The following is a 15,285-nucleotide window of genomic DNA, read 5'->3' as shown; positions in this document are numbered from 1 at the left end:
CCTTTTTCAATAAAGCAACAATAATGTTGTACCTATCTAACTGGATGCATTTTCTTACCTGAGATGGCAAATATGAAGATGCATTGTGTAATCCTCAACAGGCTAGTTGAAGGTAGTACCATCTTGATGGGTAAAATCTGGCTATTTAAACAAATTCAACCAAATGTATGATACAAACGATTTAACTTCTCAAGTATGGAGTTTAATGGTGAGATGTAGTTTGTCATCTGCAGGGTGAGGTACCAGTCTTTTATCTGGGACCACCTACGTCAGGTGTGACTCGACAGGAGCCACGTGGGTCCTGGGCTGGGCGGTGCTAAAAAAAATGGTGAGACATGTATCACACCTCAACTCTGATTACTTCGGTGATTCCTGAGCTGAACCCATGTGGATCTGAAAAAACTGAATATCTTTATTTGGGCAAGGGTTCATGTCCTGACATGTGTAAACCCTTGGCTGGGCTGCATTAACTTAATAATACAATGGGAAATGGCTTAATAGTTGTATTAGCTCCTGGATAACACTATTAAATACAATTTTAGACTGAAGAGAGCGGAAGGAATGCAATTGATACTTGCGAGTGCTAACCAAATGTAAGTTGTTCCAATACACTGTACTCTTGACTGTGTTTTCTCAGACTAAATCAGCATTTTCTGTAGCTGATCAAAAAGCTATTTTATAATGAATTTAAACTTATTGATAACTCAATTTCAAATTTCATAATTGATTAGGACCTGTTTATACACGAACAAAACATCACATTGATTTTAGCTTTTTGACTAACCTATTCCTACAATCGTCCTTCAAAAAGGAGGGTGAGTCAAAGGAGGACACAAAGAAAATTGTTTGATGTATGTAGCTTGGCTTTTTAATCCATATATAATAGGTTGTATTTGATGTCTCACAGCCTTGGAGTAGGGAACACATTTGCTTACTATTATTAAGTATCCAACCAAAAGTTGACTCACTGTTGTGGAATGGCAAACACTGTGGGATGTGAATAAGACCAGGGTTGGGCAGTAACTGATTACATGTAATCTGATTATTTTTTAAACTATTCAGTTACCTTACCAGCACTATTCAGTTACCTTATTGTAATCAGATTACAGAAATATTACAAAAAATGAAATACTTGTATTATTTTTAAATTCAGAAAGGATGTTTGCAGAAAAAATACATTGACCCTTTTGTTTTCGCAATGACATTCAATTCAGCATTGAAAATGGTTGTTGCACCTGGCCACAAGTCAGAGACCACAATGATAAAACACCAAATGCATTTGATGGATCCTTTTTGTCTTCTTCGAATTCATTTTAAATGCGCGAGTAAACCAAAAGAAACTGAAAGTAATCATGTTATGTTACTGAGTTGGGTTAATCCAAAAGTTACGTTACTGATTACAATTTTGGACAGGTAACTAGTAACTTTAACAGATTACATTCAAAGTAATTTACCCCACCATGCATAAGACTCATGATGTAGGCTATATATACTGCACCTAGGCTATGACTGAGCTGCCCAATTGACAATCCAACATAACACAAATAATAAACAACATCTTCCATGGCCACAACATTTTTCAAGGCTGGGATTGTCTTTACCAATGTAAAACCAAATTAACATCATGTCACCTTCAGGCTGGTGAGACATTGGGTGCAGACTTTCTGTGGATTTTCAACTATAAAAAATTAAAATGTTTGCATTCTGGCTGCCTGCAATCTGTTGGCTGTCTGTATGTGGTTAGTGCCACCCAGCGGTATAATGATTCATATTTTACCTAATTATGCCTTGTCTGCTATTTACCTATACCGTGGTCCATGAAGTGCCATCTACAGGGTTTTCAGTGTTTTTGTATGGAAGAGCAACATGAACTAATCAATCATGATGTTATTTGACATCTATCCTGCTTACTGCAGATGTTAAATGTTATCTGCCATAAATGTCAAATTTTGACTTCAATGATGCAAGAACCCCGAAAACAGTTGAGTTCAGGTAAAAAATAAATAAAATAAATGTAAAAAAGACTGAAACAAAACACTACACATCATGCCTAGGTTTTGTATGGATATCAGGATGCAAACCTCCATTTCAACATTTGACCTCAACCCTATGCTGCTCAGAATGGATGATATTGTTATTATTATTATCATCTGCTGGGGTGGCAGGATATCCTAGTGGTTAGAGTGTTAAACTAGTAACCGAAAGGTTGAAAGGTCAAATCCCCAAGCTGACAAGGTACAAGTCTGTCATTCTGCCCCTGAACAGGCAGTTAACCCACTGTTCCTAGGCCATCATTGAAAATGATAATTTATTCTTAACTAACTTGCCTAGTAAAATAAAAATATTATTGTGCACTGCTAAGTACCTCATCTGTCCTCTGTAAGGGGTATTGGCAAGTGTCATTGTCAAAGGCAACAAACCAGGAGTCATCAGCCTTCCACACAACATTTGACAACATCAAACATCATATGAACTGTCACTGACTACCTCTCAAATGCCTCTCAGACCACAAAAAATGTAAACTGAGGAACAAGCAGTCTATAGTTCAACACAATCAAACCATGAGTCAACCACAACCAATAAACAAAAATATCCTTAAAATCCCTCCTGTCTTTACACCACTCATGCTCCCAGTTTGTGTGTCTTACATCTAATAGTGCCAATCTCTCCACTGGCCAGACAGTCTGCAGGGTCAGAACCGCGTTGGGTTGGTCTGTACAAAACACAACACACACAACACACTCAGTTTTAAAATTCTGAATGTATTAATTGATACTCATGACAAAAAGTATGTAGTTAGAATAAGAACTGTAAATGGATCGTGTTGACAATACAATTCACTAAAATTAATTATCCATTCGTGTTTAGGTGGGGAATATTTTTTCTTTCCGACTCACCAGTAACGTTTATCTGAATTGGATCACTGTACGGGGTGTAGTAGGCAGGGTCCGCAAGGCTCTCCAGAGTGTAGTGCGGTCTGCACAACGCATCACCGGGGGCAAACTACTTGCCCTGCGGGACACATACAGCACCCGATGTCACAGAAAGGCCAAAAGGTGCGGACCCCGGCCGCAAAACCTGAACCTATAGGGGAGGGTCTGGGTGGGCATTACTCCGCGGTGGCGGTTCTGGTGAGGGACGTGGACCCCGCCCCACTTCTGGCTCGGCCCACTTTAGTAATGCCTCTGGAGCGGGAACCCTCACTGCCGACCCCAGACTAGAGGACGCCAGACTGATGGTTGATTCTGGAGTGAGTGGCGCCTCTGGACTGACGGGCGGCTCTGGCGCCCCTGGACTGACGGGCGGCTCTGGCGGCTCTGGACAGGAGGGCGGCTCTGGCGGCTCCGGACAGGAGGGCGGCTCTGGACAGGAGGGCTCTGGCGGCTCCGGACAGGAGGGCTCTGGCGGTTCCGGACAGGAGGGCGGCTCCGAACTGGAGGGAGAACCTGGAGGGAGGAGACGGAGAGACAGCCTGGTGAGTGGGGCTGCCATAGGGCCCACCAGGCTGGGGAGACATACAGGAGGCCTGGTGCGTGGAGGAGGCACCAGATGGACTGGGCTGTGGGGGAACACTGGAGCTCTGGTGCGCAGCCTTGGCACCACTCCTCCAGGCTGAATGACCACTTTAGCCCGGACCCTCCAGAGTGCAGGCACAGGTCGAACCGGGCTGTGGGGGAGCACTGGAGATCTGGTGCATACCACTCGCACCTCTCCCTTAGGCTCAATGCCCACATTCGCCCGGCATGGGCGGAGTGCAGGCATTGGTGCGAACTGCACACTCCCAACGCCCCGGAGACACAGTAAGCAGAGCCGGCGCAGGGTACCCTGGACCGAAACAGCGCACCAGAGACCAAACTCGCTGAGCTGGCACAATCTGCCCTGGCTGGATGCCCACTCTCGGAATGCACTTGCGGGGGGCTGGCATATAGCCCTCCGGGCTATGAGCGCGCACTGGTGACACCGTGCGCTTCATCGCATAACACGGTGTCTGACAAGTACCATGCTGCTACCGGTAACCACAGGGAGGTGGCTCAGGACTCTCGCCTGACTCCGCCAATCTCCCCGTGTGCCCCCCCCAAATAATTGGGGGGCTGCCTCTCGTGCCTGTTGCGCTGCCTTACCTCATCGCCGCCACTCAGCTTTAGCTGCCTCCAGTTCTTCTTTGGGGCGGCGATATTCCCCAGCCTGTTTCCAGGGTCCCTTCCGTTTCTCCAGATAGCGCTGCACCTCCTTACCACTCTGCTTGGTCCTTTGGTGGTGGGTGGTTCTGTCATGGCATTCATCGGAAGAAGAAGAGGAATCATCAGACCAAAATGCAGCGTGGTACGTGTCCATCTTTAATATACTGAACACTAAATACAAAATAACAAAAGTAATAACCGAAAACAGTCCTGCAAGGTGAAAACACTAAATGGAAAATAACCACCCACAACTAACAGTGGGAAAACATGCTACCTAAGTATGGTTCTCAATCAGAGACAACAAAAGACAGCTGTCCCTGATTGAGAACCATACCCGGCCAAAACAGAAATACACAACCTAGACATACAAACATAGAATGGCCACCCACATCACACACTGACCAAACAAAAATAGAAACATACGAAGCAATCTACGGTCAGGGCGTGACACCATTTTACGCATGTAGCGCTGCCCGGGTATACGATAAAAACCTGTATTTAGAAAACCTGCAGTTCGTGTTTGCTTCATGTGAAAGTTTATTTTGATCTATTCATTTTATATGGGCCTGATTCAGACTTAAGAAATTTCCAGACTGGACTCATAGACTAGAAGTAACACAGTAAATGTAAATCCGCGACACTCAAATTGGTATGATATGTTATGTTTGCTATGGTTCCATAAGATAGGTTCCATAAGGCAACAATGAAAGAAGCGTGGTTGGACAGGAAAGAATGGATAGATGTATGGATGGATGGGTAAGCGTATAACGCAAACGTCTAGCAACATGAAGGTACATTTTTAGGCAATTAGAAACTTTGCAAGTACTTACTACTTTTTAGCTTTGCAACTACTTAGCATGTTAGCTAACCTTAACTCTTTAACCTAACCCCTAACCTTAACTCCTGACCCTAACCCCTAGAGGTAATGTTAGACACCATAACATATTGTACGAATTGCAATTTGTAACGTATCATACAAATTGGATGATGGACATCCACAAATGAATACATACCATACAAAACATAACATATCATACTAAATGGAGTGACTCGGATTTACGTACAGAACAATAGGAAATGCTCTGAGACCATGTTGGCCTTTCCTTTGCTTTTTCATTTAAACACTTCTTAGTATTCGGTATTCAGACTTACTTTTTGCAGGTGCGCAACAAGTGCTTTGGGAGTGGCTCTCTTATGTGCACTGAGTAGTTTTAATTAAACTGCTGTTTATAGTTATCTAAAGCCATCCCTTTAAATACGGTGTACCTTTTAATTAGAATTTTCTTTACAGACTCACTATAATGTAGCGAGAGAACGGGTTCAAAATGTTAGGGATCAATGAATGAATGGCATCAAAATATAGAGAAAACTGTAACAATAAGGGTTGACCATTGACCATTTGGTGCCAAAAGATAGAGTAGCTGTGCTTCTAACTCCTAAGCAGCTTTGCAGTATTTTTTAAATTTTTATATGTTATTTCTTACATTATTAGCCCAGAATTATTTATGTGTTATTACGTACAACTGGAAATAACTTTTGGATATCAGAGCGGCGGTAACTCACCAGCATTACCAGAATTACAACCAGGAATAAGACTTTCCCAAAAGTATCCTTTGTTCGTACACCCCAGGGCAATTGAACTGATTCCAGAGGCTGTATTTGGAGTGGACTCCTAGTCCGACTCAGAAGGTGTGCAAATCACCCACTGCTTCCGAGTATATTACTCGCTAATGCTCAGGCTCTGGATAATAAAGTTGACATGCTCAGGGCAAAGATTTCCTTCCAGAGAGACATCAGGGATTGTAACATACTCTGTTTCACGAAAACATGGCTCTCTCGGGATATACTGTCTGAGTCCGTACAGCCAGTTGGGTTCCCAGTTCATCGCGCTGACAGGAATAAAGATCTCTCAGAGAAGAAGAAGAAGGGCGGGGGGTATATTTCCTGATTAACTACTCATGGTGTGATTGTGATAACATACAGAAACTCAAGTCCTTTTGTTCACCCGACCTAGAATACCTCACAATCAAATGCTGTTCGTATTACCTCCCAAGATAATTCTCTTCGGTTATTGTCACAGCCGTTTGTATTCCCCCTCAAGCTGATACAACGACGGCTCTCAAAGAACTACACTGGACTCCATGCATACTGGAAACCACATATCCTGAGGCCGCAATTATTGTAGCGGGGGATGTTAACAGAGCTAATCTGAGGGAAACGCTACAGAACTTCTACCAACACATTGACTGTAGCACTCGCTCTGAGAAAACATTGGACCATTGTTACTCAGCTTTTCAAAATGGCTACAAGGCCCTCCCCCACCCTCCCTTCTGCAAATCTGATCACGACTCCATTTTGCTTCTCCCTTCCTATAGGCAGAAACTCAAACAGGATTACCTGTGCTACGGACTATTCAACGCTGGTCTGACCAATCGGAATCATGCTTCAAGATTGTTTTGATCACGTGGACTGGGATAAGTTCTGAGTAGCTTCTGACAATGATATTGACGAATACACGGCACGGTGACAGAGCTTATCAGGAAATGTATAGGAGATGTTGTACCCACTGTGACTGTTAAAACCTACCCAAACCAGAAACCGTGGATAGATGGCAGCATTCGGGCAAAACTGAAAGCGTGAAACACTGCATTTAAACATGGCAAAGCGACTGGGAATATGGCTAAATGCAAACAGTAACTGGGAATATGGCTAAATGCAAACAGTATAGTTATTCCCTCCGCAAAGCTATCAAACTGTCACAGATCCCTCCAGAACGTGTGTCATTACGCACACCTGGTCCCCAATTCCCTGATTGTAATTGTATAAATGTGCACTTTGGTTTCCATTGGGCTGTTGATTATTGTTCTAATGTCCGGTGGTCGTGCGAGTACCTGTGCTGTATTGTTTTGGCTTTCGTGCCTCGTGTATTGCGCGGGTGATTACAGGTCTTGTCCAGTGTGGTATAATTTTGTGCTTGTGCATTTATTTGAGGTGCTCCTCGCTCTTTTATTTGGGTCTTAACCCTGTGTTTTGTATACGTATTTGTTTGGTCTTCATCCTCGTGCCTTTACATGGCATGCTGTAATGTGGGTAAATAAAAAACCCTATTGCGCATTCCTGCGCCTGTCTCCCTATCCCTTTATACCTATGTGACAGAATAACCGATCATTAAGGTACACAGCGGGAATGGTCCATCCGGTTCCGCCGAGACTAGTTCGTCCGGCGCCGCCGCAACTTCAGCAGCTTCAACTGGGCCGTCCGACGTGAGCACAACGGCTCCATCAGACGACAACTTCAGCAGCTGCAACTGGCCCGTCCGACGAACCACAACAGGTCATTCCGATGCCACTGCAACTGGTCCATCCGACAACGAAGCAACTTCGGCAGCTGAATCGGGTCCTGATCGACCCACGCTGCGTTCCTGTGATCGTCCTCGGGGCCAGTATTGTTGTGCTGCTAGTGCAGCGTGTCAGGAGGTACTGTTACAGATCCCTCCGGAACTGTGTCATTACACACACCTGGTCCCCATTTCCCTGATTGTAATTGTATAGATGTGCTCTTTGGTTTCCATTGGGCTGTCGATTATTGTTCCACTGTCCGTTGGTCGTGTGAGTACCTGTGCTGTGTTTTGGCTTTTGTGCTGCTTGTATTGCGCAAATGTTTACGGGTCTTGTCCCGTGTGGTATCATTGTGTGCGTGTATGTTACGGGTCTCGCCTCGGTGTATTTGAGGTACTCCTCAATCTTTTGTTTGGGTTTCAACCCTGTGTTCTGTATAGGTGAGTTTGGTCTTCGTCCCCGTGACTTTACATGGCATGCTGTAATTTGGGTAAATAAAAACCCCTATTACACATTCCTGCGCCTGTCTCCCGATCCGTTTATACCAACGTGACAAACAGGCAGTACTTTAGCACAGAGACAAAGTGGAGTCGCAATTCCATGGCTTAAACACGAGACGTATGTGACAGGCTGGAGTGTTTACGGACATATTCAATCTCTCCCTGTCTGCTGTCCCCATATGCTTCAAGACGTCCACCATTGTTCCTCTACCCAAGAAAGCAAAGATAACTGAACTAAATGACTATTCCCCCGTAGCACTCACTTCTGTCATCATGAAGTGCTTTGAGAGACTAGTCAAGGATCATATCACCTCTACCTTACCTGACACCCTAGACCCACTTCAATTTGCTTACTGCCCCCAATAGATCCACAGACGATGCAATCGCCATCACACTGCACACTGACCTATCCCATCTGGACAAAAGGAATACCTATGTAAGAATGCTGTTCATTGACTACAGCTCAGCATTCAACACCATAGTACCCTCCAAGCTCATCATTAAGCTTGGGTCTGAACCCCGCCCTGTGCAACTGGATCCTGGACTTCCTGGCGGGCCGCCTCCAGGTGGTGAAGGTAGGAAACAACACCTCCACTTTGCTGATTCTCAACACAGGGACCCCACAGGGGTGCGGGCTCAGCCCCCTCCTGTACTCCCTGTTCACCCATGACTGCGTGGCCATGCACGCCTCCAACTCAATCATCAAGTTTGCAGGCGGCACAACAGTAGTAGGTCTGATTACAAACAATGACAACACAGCCCACAGGGAGGAGGTGAGGGCCCTGGGAGTGTGGTACCAGGAAAATAACTTCTCATCCAACATCAACAAAACAAAGGAGCTGATTGTTGATTTCAGGAAACAGCAGAGGGAGCACCCCCTTATCAACATTGACGGGACCGCAGTGGAGAAGGTGGAAAGGGCTCTCCAGAGGGTGGTGCAGTCTGCCCAACGCATCACAGGAGCAAACTACCTGCCCTCCAGGACACCTACAGCACCCGATGTCACAGAAAGGCCAAAAAGATCATCAACGACAACAACCACCCGAGCCACTACCTGTTCACCCCGCTATCATCCAGAAGTCGAGGTCAGTACAGGTGCATCAAAGCATGGACTGAGAGAGTGAAAAACAGCTTCTATCTAAAGGCCATCAGACTGTTAAATAGCCATCACCAGCACCTTAAGGGCTGCTGCCCTATATACACAGACTTGAAATCACTGGCCACTTTATTAATTGAAACACTCGTCACTTTAATAATGTTTACATATTTTGCACAACTCATCTAATATGTACAGTGGGTATAGAAAGTCACCACCCCCTTTCAAAATGTTAATTTTGTTGCCTTACAGCCTGAAATGAAAACACATATAAATCTAACTTTTTTCTGGCTTTATTTACACACATTAACCCACAATAAACAAGTAAAATAAATAAATAAATATATATATATAGTGCAATTCAAAGCAAAGAATTCACTACGATATGAAGTTGTGGAAAGGCACAAGTCAGGGGATAGATATAAAACGATTTAAAAAGCTTTGTCTATGCCTAGGAGCATACAGTGGGGCAAAAAAGTATTTAGTCAGCCACCAATTGTGCACGTTCTCCCACTTAAAAAGATGAGAGAGGCCTGTAATTTTCATCATAGGTACACTTACATTTATTTGCAAATTATGGTGGAGAATAAGTATTTGGTCACCTACAAACAAGCAAGATTTCTGGCTCTCACAGACCTGTAACTTCTTCTTTAAGAGGCTCCTCTGTCCTCCATGCGTTTCCTGTATTAATGGCACCTGTCCACAACCTCAAACAGTCACACTCCAAACTCCACTATGGCCAAGACCAAAGAGCTGTCAAGGGACACCAGAAACATAATTGTAGATCTGCACCAGGCTGGGAAGACTGAATCTGCAATAGGTAAGCAGCTTGGTTTGAAGAAATCAACTGTGGGAGCAATTATTAGGAAATGGAAGACATACAAGACCACTGATAATCTCCCTCGATCTGGGGCTCCACGCAAGATCTCACCCCGTGGGGTCAAAATGATCACAAGAATGGTGGGCAAAAATCCCAGAACCACACGGGGGGACCTAGTAAATGACCTGCAGAGAACTGGGACCAAAGTAACAAAGCATACCATCAGTAACACACTAGGCCGCCAGGGACTCAAATCCTGCAGTGCCAGACGTGTCCCCCTGCTTAAGCCAGTACATGTCCAGGCCCGTCTGAAGTTTGCTAGAGAGCATTTGGATGATCCAGAAGAAGATTGGGAGAATGTCATATGGTCAGATGATACCAAAATAGAACGTTTTGGTAAAAACTCAACTCGTCGTGTTTGGAGTACAAAGAATGCTGAGTTGCATCCAAAGCACACCATACTTACTGTGAAGCATGGGGGTGGAAACATCATGCTTTGGGGATGTTTTTCTGCAAAGGGACCAGGACGACTGATCCGTGTAAAGGAAAGAATGAATGGAGCCATGTATCGTGAGATTTTGAGTGAAAACCTCCTTCCATCAGCAAGGGCATTGAAGATGAAATGTGGCTGGGTCTTTCAGCATGACAATGATCCCAAACACACCGCCCGGGCAACGAAGGAGTGGCTTCGTAAGAAGCATTTCAAGGTCCTGGAGTGGCCTAGCCAGTCTCCAGATCTCAACCCCATAGAAAATCTTTGGAGGGAGTTGAAAGTCCGTGTTGCCCAGAAACACGGTACATAGACAAAGAAGAAATAGAAATAGAAACACGGTACATAGACAAAAAGTAATGCGCGTAACAATATCCACAATTCCAAAATACACGTAACAGAAACAATCTTACACAAAGACATGATGGGGGACAGAGGAATAAAAGACATGATGGGGAACAGAGGAATAGATACATATGGACTGATTGGGGAATGAAAACCAGGTGTGCAGGGAACAAGACAAAACAAATGGATACATGATAAATGGAGCGGCGATGGCTAGAAAGCCGGTGACGCCGACCGCCACCCGAACAAGGAGAGGAGCCGACTTCGGCGGAAGTTGTGACAGGAGTGTGTTTTTTCAGAGCATATTGTGCCTTTTTTAAGAAAACAAAATTACACCCTTCATGCATATAAAATGGCATGGTGAACCCTCTACTATTGCATATACTTACTCAACATCACATTTTTATGTCTTGTTCTCCCTTTAACTTCCTCTTTCTTCCTCTCTCTCTCTAGTCATCCGATGGAACTCAACACCCAGCCTACCCCAGACTCGCCCCCTGGCAGGTCCCCCTGCTGTACAGGTTGCAGCATCTCAGGTAGAACGTAGCTAGCCCGAAGGGGTTAGCTTACCATAGAGTGCCAGCTTAAAATGGCTCCTCCCTTTAGCACTGTTGGCTGCCATTTACTGTGAATCTCTTGAGGTCTGATTGCTTTGATGTAATATCAAGCAGTAGATAGATTCAAACATTACATGTCAATATTATACCTGTTTCTTTCTCCGTCTTCCTCTCTCGCTCCTTGAGCAGGTGGCAGCTGTTGTCACTGAGCCTGATTCCAACCAGGTAGAGGAGGTCCCCACTCCCCCACTGACCCCCAGGTGGAGCCCATCGAGGCGGCCAAGCCCTAAGACAAATCCCCTTCATCCTTCACTCCAGCCACTTGGGGCAGATTATATGGGCAAGAGTGTGGGTCTTATTCTGAATTCCAAATCGAGCCCTAGCCCCTATCTCCGTAGGCTCCTCTATAGATCAAACAATTAGATAGGTAGGTGGTAGAAATTTACCCAGCCTACCAGGAGGCTTACATACTGTTAAAATCTTATACAGATCTATAGGAATGTCAAGGGGTATAGGGGCAGGGGGTTGATTTAAAATTCAATTTTTTTGCAAAATGTTGTAGTGACCAGCAGGTCAAAGTCCCATAAATGACATAACTGTTTTGCCCTAAATGGAGGCACTCAAACCTTTATTGCCTCAGTAATTATTCAACTATAGAAATGGGAAGAAAATATAAATTGTAACCAATATCAATTTGTTAGTTTTTTTTGTTGTCTAGTTTTGCAAATAAATGTATTTAAGTGAATGACATCACAACTCTAATCACTTACCAAGCTAACCAAGCAATGATATTACACGCCATCAAACCCTTATGATTGCATTCCCTGATCTGCATGGAAAGTATACAGGTAATTGCCAAAATAAAAGTAACAAATCAAATGAAAGTGTATTTGTCACGTGCGCCGAATACAAGAGGTGTAGACCTTACAGTGAAATGCTTACTTACAGGCTCTAACCAATAGTGCAAAAAAGGTATTAGGTGAACAATAGCTAGGTAAAGAAATAAAACAGTAAAAAGACAGGCTATATACAGTAGCGAGGCTGTAAAAGTAACAATTCTACATACAGACACCGGTTAGTCAGGCTGTTTGAGGTAGTATGTACATGTAGATATGGTTAAAGTGACTATGCACATATGATGAACAGAGAGTAGCAGTAGCTTAAAAGAGGGGTTGCGGGACACAATGCAGATAGCCCAGTTAGCCAATATGCGGGAGCACTGGTTAGTCGGCCCAATTGAGGTAGTATGTACATGAATGTATTGTTAAAGTGACTATGCATATACAATAAACAGAGAGTTGCAGCAGCGTAAAAATAGGGGTTGTGGGGGCACACAATGCAAATAGACCGGGTAGCCATTTGATTACCTGTTCAGGAGTCTTATGGCTTGGGGATAAAAAATGTTGAGAAGCCTTTTTGACTTAGGCTTGGAACTTCTGTACCGCTTGCCATGCGGTAGTAGAGAGAACAGTCTATGACTGGGGTGGCTGGGGTCATTGACAATTTTTAGGGCCTTTCTCTGACACCGCCTGGTGTAGAGGTCCTGGATGGCAGGCAGCTTTGCCCCAGTGATGTACTGGGCCGTACGCACTACCCTCTGAAGTGCCTTGCGGTCAGAGGCCGAGCAAATTGCCGTCCCAGGCCGTGACGCAACTGGTCAGAATGCTCTCGATGTTGCAGCTGTAGAACCTTTTGAGGATCTCAGAACCCATGCCAAATCTTTTTAGTTTCCTGAGGGGGAAAAGGCTTTGTCGTGCCCTCTTCACAACTGTCTTGGTGAGTTTGGACCATTCAGTTTGTTGTTGATGTGGACACCAAGGAATCTGAAGCTCTCAACCTGCTCCACTACAGCCCCGTCGATAAGAATGGGGGTTGCTCGGTCCTCCTTTTCCTGTAGTCCATAATCATCTCCTTAGTCTTGGTTACGTTGAGGGATAGGTTGTTATTCTGGCACCACCCGGCCAGGTCTCTGACCTCCTCCCTATAGGCTGTCTCATTGTTGTCGGTGATCAGGCCTACCACTGTTGTGTCGTCTGCAAACGTAAAGATGGTGTTGGAGTCGTGCCTGTCCACGCAGTCGTGGGTGAACAGGGAGTACAGGAGGGGACTGAGCACACACCCCTGGGGAGCTCCAGTGTTGAGGATCAGCATGGCAGATGTGTTGCTACCTACCCTCACCACCTGGGGGCGGCCTGTCAGGAAGTCCAGGATCCAGTTGTAGAGGGAGGTGTTTAGTCCCAGGATCCTTAGCTTAATGATGAGCTTTGAGGGTACTATGGTGTTGAACACTGAGTATGAGTATATGGGTAAATGAGGGCTACACTTGAGTAAATGAGGGATACAAAGTATATTGAAAGTAGATGATTCCACACAGGTGTGGTTCCTGAGTTAATTAAGCAATTAACATCCTATCATTATTATTTTTTCTACCATGGCTTTGCCCCCACAGGATGAGAATGCCCTCATTCACAGAGCATGAGTGGTCACTGAATTTGTTGATGAGCATGAAAATAATGTGAACCATATGCCATGGTCGTCTCAGTCACCAGATCTAAACACAATTGAACACTTATAGGACATTCTGGAGCAGTGCATGAGAGCGTATTCCAACACCATTAAAAAAACACCAAATTATGGAATTTCTCGTGGAATAATGGTTTAGCATCCCTCCAATAGAGTTCCAGACACTTGTAGAATCAATGCCAAGGTGCATTGAAGCTGTTCTGCCTGGTGGTGGCACAACACCCTATTAAGACACTATTACCTGTATATTTCTGTTAAACCTGTCTATTGAGCAATGTATGTTTACATATATGTTTTTAATCAAAGCTCAACAGCAACAACATATCTAAATACGTATAAACACAACATGTAAATTGTCCCATTTTTTTTATTTTTTATGTTTTAACTTTATTTAACTAGGCAAGTCAGTTAAGAACAAATTCTTATTTACAATCCCATGTTTCATGAGCTGAAATTAAAAATCACAGAAATGTTCCATACTGTCACGCCCTGACCATAGAGAGCTGTTTATTCTCTGTGTTGGTTGAGGCGTGATAGTGACTAGGGTGGGTCATCTAGGTGATTATTAATGATTTATGTTGGCCTGGTATGGTTCCCAATCAGAAACAGCTGTTTATCGTTGTCTCTGATTGGGGATCATTTTTAGGTAGCCATTTCCTCATTGTGCTTTGTGGGATCTCATCTACAGATAGTTGCCTGTGTGCACACCAGTAGCTTCACGTTTCGTTTGTGCCTTATTGTTTTGTTTGGTGAGATCGTTTTATTAAGATATGTGGAACTCTAATCATGCTGCGCCTTGGTCCACTCCTTATAACGATCGTGACACATACTCACAAAAAGCTTGTTTCTCAAAAATGTTGTGCACAAATTTGTTTACATCCCTATTCGTAAGCATTTCTCCTTTGCCAAGATAATCAATCCACCTGACAGGTGTGGCATGTCAAGGTCATGATCATTACACAGGTGCACCTTGTGCTGGGGACAATAAAGGGCCACTCTAAAATGTGCAGTTTTCTCACGTTTTGAGGGAGTGTGCAATTGGCATGCTGACGGCAGGAATGTCCACCAGAGCTGTTGCCAGATAATTGACTGTTCATTTCTCTACCATAAGCTGCCTCCAACGTCATTTTAGAGAATTTGGCAATACATCCAACCGGCCTCACAACCGCAGACCATGTGTAACCACGCCAGCCCAGGACCTCCACATCCGACTTCTTCACTTGCGAGATCGTCTGAGGGTGCTAGGGGTGCTGCGGAGTATTTATGTTGGTTATCAAGCACTTTTGTGGAGGAAAACTCATTCTGATTGGCAGGGCCTGTCTCCCCAGTGGATGGCTTTGGCTCCCAAGTGGATGGGTCTATGCCCTCCCACGCTCACCCATGGCTGTGCCCCTGCCCAGTCATGTGAAATCTATAGATTAGGGCCTATTGCATT

The 15,285-nt window shown here is 44.5% G+C and overlaps 1 long non-coding RNA gene across 1 annotated transcript; it reads left to right on the top strand.

The window, feature by feature from the left end:
- The first annotated feature begins 377 nt into the window (after positions 1 to 377).
- Positions 378 to 12,205, top strand: LOC112264681. The gene is made up of 3 exons (XR_002955663.1): positions 378 to 593; positions 11,224 to 11,306; positions 11,517 to 12,205. It is a non-coding gene; the product is annotated as an uncharacterized LOC112264681 (long non-coding RNA).
- Positions 12,206 to 15,285: the final 3,080 nt, after the last annotated feature.

The sequence above is a fragment of the Oncorhynchus tshawytscha genome, linkage group LG13 (assembly GCF_018296145.1).
Source record: "Oncorhynchus tshawytscha isolate Ot180627B linkage group LG13, Otsh_v2.0, whole genome shotgun sequence".
NCBI lineage: Eukaryota > Metazoa > Chordata > Actinopteri > Salmoniformes > Salmonidae > Oncorhynchus > Oncorhynchus tshawytscha.
Note: the sequence above shows the minus strand (reverse complement) of the source record. Positions and strands in the feature narration are given on the sequence as shown.